Source organism: Lygodium microphyllum, chromosome 18 (assembly GCF_053477565.2).
Source record: "Lygodium microphyllum isolate KBCC chromosome 18, Lygodium_microphyllum_v1.1.10, whole genome shotgun sequence".
Lineage (NCBI taxonomy): Eukaryota > Viridiplantae > Streptophyta > Polypodiopsida > Schizaeales > Lygodiaceae > Lygodium > Lygodium microphyllum.
Window position 1 is genome coordinate 5,414,415 of NC_141152.1, and position 6,881 is coordinate 5,421,295.

Here is a 6,881-nt window from a genome sequence, read left to right on the forward strand (position 1 = left end):
ACCCCACTTGGTTCTAAACTCAAAGCTGAATAGCTATGCCCATTTATGTTCAATTGGTCGCACTACCATATTATACTCGTTCTGCACTTGGTAATTAAGGATAACATCATTGCATTGAGCAAAAATACATCAAGAAAAACATTGTTAAGTTAGTTTGAAGAACTACCTACCTTCCACATGACATGGGCAAGTGCAATCAATGGTGCATTGTTCCATATGGGAATGGACATCAGCTTTTTATGCACTTGCATCCATGCCTTTGTCTCATTAGTTAACTTATAAAAAATATTTGCATGGTTAATGTGCCCTAGCATCCTTACTTCACAAACAAGGTCTAGATACAAGGTATGGACAACCCCCTTTTGTGAGAGCCTGTGTACATTCTATATTAGGATCTCATGCATATTTCATCATCCATGTGACCTTTATCACACAAAGGCAATCCAAGCATATGAGAATATGGTCCATTGCATACTTGTTTGTACTAGATATAGCTGACAAAATCTCTCCCCCTCTGCCACACTTGTCACTTTCACAAGGCGAACACATACATGTTGTCTCACGTTATCTGGAAAGACTATTGCAAACATTCAATTATGTTAATGACGACGTAAGCAACAAACAAATTGCAAAATGTTAAGGTCCTGCAATTTAGGACCACTCACATGTGCGTATCTCATTCATCCATGCTTTGAGCTAATGGTTACCATCCCAAGTATAAAACATGCAATTTGACAAAAAAGCCCAATCGGTGCCACTGATTTCTACCTCAAAGTCCTCATGCTTCTTTAGCTAATGGGGCTCCCACTCATTTCAGAACTTTTGAGAGTTGCTTGTATCTCGATGTGACGTCTAATTGTAGGCATGGAAACCAAATGACATAATGGGATGGGTGGCAAAGGGGTGGATGTCTGCATATTTGAATGAGACAATGAAGTAATTAATATACACATCAATGTAAAGAAATAAAAACCATAATCTAAATCATGCTACTATCTCTTACAAGCCCGGATATGCTATTTGAGAGCTATTGAGCCTTGATTTGGATGCGGACACTTTGTTGTTGGTTGGGATTTATGCTACCTTGGTTGTGAGGTTATGTTATCTCCAGTTTGGTTATGCCTATTGGTTTCGGGCTATGTCTTTGGGATATGCAATGAAGTATTGACCTTCGGGGTACGACATCAAGTTTGTCTTTGGTTTCGGATCTTCATTTGAGCTTGAGCTCAGCTTTGGAATGCATTTGATGCTCCATCTTAGATGTACATATGGCATGTATGTTACCTATGTCTGATCGGTCTTGACATGCTTGGCCTATGCCACTGCTACATGCTAGTCACATTGTTTGGAGCCGACTGCTACTAGTGCCTTGACTTAGCTTGCATATGGCTTCTCGAAACTTACTTGGGATATTTCTTGGCTTGCCAAAGTTGTATTTGGGATATAGTTGATGTCTATGGATGCTCTAATTGGAGGCTACATAGCCTATATGCTCATGATGTCTGGTCTTGGATCTTTCATCATTGGTGCTCTCATATGCCTTTCTTAAGCTTCTTGGCTTGATTCATACAACTTTTGTGCCAGTGGGAGCATCATTGGATGTTTGACAGACATTGAGCAGGTGGTTTATGCTATTGAGCTTTGAGTCTTCTGAGAATGGGATCTTCTTCACTTGGATCTTGCATGGTTGATATGCCGTGGTCCGCATACATGTACTTGGGATGATTTGGGCTTCGCACTCCTTGAGCATACACCTCTTTGTGTCAAGTCTTTCTAGTGTTGTGTACACTTTGCCCTATTACACAGGGGGTGTGCCAGCTTGCTGACAGATTCGTTTGACATGCTTGGGTATTTGCTCGATGTTCGTATGACTATCATATGCTAATTTATGCCCGCTTGATGCTAGTTATGCTTTGACAGTCAGTGGTTGACTTGGTGCATTGATTTTTCCTACAGTTTACTCTCATTGTACATGGCTGTAATTTATTATAGCAAGCAATTATATATGGACCGATGTGGAATTTTCATGCTAAATCATCCTAATTTTATGTACTTTTGATAGTCCTTGGTGGGCAACATCATTAACTATCAGTTCGTGGTCATTTTGCCTTGGTTTTGGTGGTATTTTGGCTATTTACAATAGAAAATAGCAAGCAGTTTTGAATCATCTGCACTGTTTTGGACTACATTATGGGTTCTTCTTCCACTGACAATGCTATGCTCAACATCACTAAGCTTGATGGTAAAAATTATGCCTATTGGAAGAGCCAAGTTTAGTAGGTATTGGTGCAGAAATTGCAGATAAAGCCACTAAGGATGCATTGCAAGCAGCCTAAAACTATGATTGATGACGAATGGGATGAGCTTGATGAGTTATGCAAGTCCACCCTCATCTTGTCTCTCACTGGACAGGTGCATTACAATGTGGTTGAGGAAGCACAGAGTGCTTGGCAGCTTTGGGATAAAATTAAGAACCTCTATGACAAGAAAAGTCCAGCAGGTCAAATGTATTGGTTGAAGAAGCTTATGGACATGCGCATGAAGGAGAATATGACAATGTCTTCTCATTTGAGTCAATTCCATGCTATTCTCAAGAACTTGACTTCTCAAGGTATTACCTTTAATGATGAGGTTACTCCATTGTTTTTGCTTGGGACTCTAAGTGAGTCATGGGATGTATTCCGCACTGCCTTATGTGCTCCTGCTACTATTTTGAACTGATGTAGAGAGTGCTCTTCTATAGGAAAATATCAACCGTAAGAACTTGGATGCCTCTCATGTGTCGCATGCTTTGATTGTTAGAGGCAGAGATGGTAATGGCAAGAATGACCATGGGAATGGCCATGGCAGAGACTCGTAGAAGTCTAGGTCTAAGTCGTGTGGTAAGTCATGTAGCAAGTCTCGTGGGAGAAATGCTAATGTGACATGTCATCATTACAGCAAGAAGGGTCATATACGCCCATAGTGTCATGAGTTGCGCAATGAGAAGCACAAAGAGAAGGGGAAAGACAAAATATAGGAAAAGTCCTTTGATCACATCATTATGCCTGCAAAATCCAGTGTGAAAATCGAGGAGATAAATGTCATGCAAACTGATGACTCCGATGGGGAGTACATACTTACAGTTAGTTCTTGTGATGCTGTGTCGTTGACCGATGTTCACTCTATGTATGCGCAACACTGGCTTTTGGATTCTGGTGCTTCATTTCATGTTACACCATGCCTTGAGTGGTTCCACTTTTACTGCACTATCTCTGATTCAGTTCGCTTGGGTGATGACAGGTCACTTGCTATTGTTGGCATTGGGGATGTACGGCTGCAGTTCTCTACTGGCTTTACTTTTATGTTATAGGATGTATGTCATGTATCTACACTTACACACAGTCTTATGTTTGTAGGGCAGCTTGATGATGCTGGGTTTCATGTTTCATTTGGGAAATCTGCCTGGAAGATCACCCATGGCATACTTGTGCTTACGAGAGGTGCCAAAGTTGGCAGCCTCTATCCTCTTATAGTTGATGGGTCCTCTGTTGACAATGTTTTGTTAGTGGTTTCCATCCCACATGTATCTCTTTGGCATGCCCGTTTGGGCCATATGTCCTTGAAGGGAATGAAAATGCTTTCTAGTTTGCAATACTTACCTCCCCTTGACTATGCATGTTTTGATTCATGTGAGCATTGTCTTTATGGCAGACAGACTAGAAATACGCATAAGAAGGCTGGTAGGACATGCATGAGTGAGCCCTTGGCATTGGTACATTTGGATGTCTGTGGACTCCATGCCCTGTCAATCTATGGGTGGTGCAAAGTATTTTGTGACGTTCATTGACGATTTTTCGCGTAAAGTCTAGGCTTATCCCATTGAGCTTAAGTCAGAAGTCTTGGCTGTGTTTCCGAGATGGCTTGCATTGATTGAGAACCAGACTAGGGCATAGGTTGAAATGCCTTGGGACTGACAATGGGGGAGAATATGTATCACGTGCTTTTGAGTAAGTATGTGACAAGAGGGGTATTAAGCATCAGTTGACCGCCCCCTATACCCCACCCCAGAATGGTTTGACTGAGGGGATGGATACAACCATCCAGGAGCATGTATGCAGTATGCTTAGCCATGCAAGTTTACCACAGAGCCTTTGGGCTGAGGCGGTCAATTTAGCTGTGTATGTCATAAATAGATCACCTTCTAGTGGTTTGGATTTCCAGGTTGCAAAGGAGGTATGGACTTGGAAACCTCCATCTTATGCGCATCTACGTGTCTTTGGATGTGAGGCATCTACCATGTGCCCAAAGACAAGAGTACTAAGTTGGATCCTTAGAGTGTCAAATGCATTTTCCTTGGCTATGGCGATGCAGGTGAGATGGGTTATCGCCTCTAGGATCCACAAGCGCAGAAAGTCATCTGCAGCCATGATGTAGTCTTCCATGAAGACAAGATACATAGACAATCTAAAAAGGTGGTAGACATATGCAGGGTTATATTCCAAGAGGAGCCACATGCTCTTGCACACAACCAGTTGGACAACTTGCAGTAGCAGTTGGTACACATGGCTAGGGTGTTGGACCAGCCACAAAGCTTGCTGCGGTGAGATGGTCTACTAAAGATAGATGTCCACCTGATAGATTTGAGCCCTCGATGCATTATGTCTTGGTTACAGATGTAGGAGAGCCTCTCACCTATGATGAGGCTATGTGTAGGGGTGACAATCACTCCTGGGAGAGGGCTATGCAGTCTGAGATAGATTCCTTGCACAAGAATATGACTTGGGATTTGGTTGCACTACCTTAGGGCAAGAAGGCTTTGCCATGCAAATGGGTGTACAAAGTGAAAAGTACCCATGGAAACCCCAAGTTGGCTTATAAGGCAAGACTTATCACTAAGGGTTTTAAACAGGAGCATGGAGTTGACTTTGATGAAGTATTTTCTCATGTGGTCAAGATGACCACCCTACGCTTGGTTTTGGCCTTGGTGACACAGCTTGACTTGGACATGTATCAGATGGATGTCAAGACTACATCCTTGCATGGGGATTTGTATGATGAGATATACATGGAGCAGCCTAAGGGCTTTATAGAACATGGCAGGGAGCACCTAGTGTGCAAATCGAAGAAAATTCTTTATGACTTGAAGCAGGCACCTAGGGAGTGGTATCATAAGTTTTATGCATTTATGCAGTCATAGGGCTACAACAGAAGTACTATGGATCCATGTCTTTATATGAAGAAAGCCCGTGATGGCTCCTTGCTTATTTTGGTACTTTATATGAATGATATGCTGATAGCAGGGAAAGCTCATGATGAGCTAGATATTCTTAAATCTCCATTGAAGAAGAGCTTTAAGATGAAGGATTTGGGATAGACCTCTCACATTCTTGGTATGCGCATCAAGCGCGACAGGCATCAAGGACTACTCTACCTCTTTCAGAGGGAGTGCATTCATAAAGTCCTTGAGTGTTTCTGCATGTAGGACATAAAGCCTATTGGCTGTCAATTACCTTCTTATGTGAAGGTTTCACAGGCCAATTATCCGCAGATGGATGAGCAGAGGGCCAAGATGGCCAAGATCCCTTATGCATTAGCCGTGGGTAGTTTGATGTATGTCATGATAGCCACTCGTCCATATATTGCCTTTGCAGTTGGTGTTGTGGCACGCTATATGGCTACATCTGGCAAGAAGCATTGAGATGCCATAAAGGGTATGATGAGATGCCTGAAGGGCACAACAAATATGTGTATTTGCTATGGCAATCAGGATACAGAAGTTGTGGGCTACATAGACTCCAATTATGCAGGACATGCAGATAGTAGGAAGTCCACTTCCGGCTATGTCTTCACCTATGCTAGAGGTGCTATTTCTTGGATGTCTAGGGTTCAGAAGTGTACGGCTCTCTTTACCACCACTGAGGCTGAGTATGTTGCGGCCACTGAGGCTTGCAAGGAGGCCGTCTGGTTCATGACCTTGGGATTGATACTATACCTACGCTGCATTCGGAATCTATGAGTGTTATTCAGCTAGCCAAGAATCCAGTCTTCCATGTGAAGACGAAACACATTGAGATGAGGTCACTTCATATGTGGGGTCGTGGAGGACAAGTCTATTGACCTTGTCAAGATCTTCACTAACGAAAATCCTGCAGATCTGCTCATGAAAAGCCTCACTACTAAGCACTTTGCCTTCCTCAAGAGATTGATGGGCATTGGATGAGATGACGTTTTTCCTCATCCTGTTGTACATGTGTACATTCTATTGTCTTTTCTTTTTCTTTTCACTCCTCATTGGGGCAGATTCGCCTTTAAGTGGGAGGTTGTTGGGGGTAAAGGTGCCTTTGCCTAGCCGCCCGTGTATTACTACACTGACAGTATCTGCCACTGCACACTGCATGTGGCAGGCGCCCGTCATTGTCACTTTATTCTTTATTCTTTTAGTGATAGTTTGAATAAAGGAAGGCCCAGTCACACATTGCGATTGTTGGAGTTCCCATTTGTGTCTCTCTCTCTTCTTACTCTTGCTCTCTGCCATAGCTCACTTCCAAGCAAGCTTCGATTCTTATCACTTTTCATTAGCTTCCTTCGGCCATAAAATGAAGATGATTGGCACTTATCTAGGAGGGGATTATTAATCTTTTCTCAGAAAAGCTGAGCAAAAGGACTCTAGAAATCAAAAGGTCAAAATAACAAAGATGCAAAGTGTGGATGCATACATAAAGGAAAAACATAAATGCGAATGTGGCACAAAAGGCAACTTTTGGGCACTTATAAAATTTTTGAAGAAATTTGTGTTGTAAATTATTTTTGAGACCCTATAAATTGTAATATATATGTTGGAGTGAGGTATAGGTGGCACGGGGCTTCATCTCACTAATGTTGGGAAGACCAATTAAAGA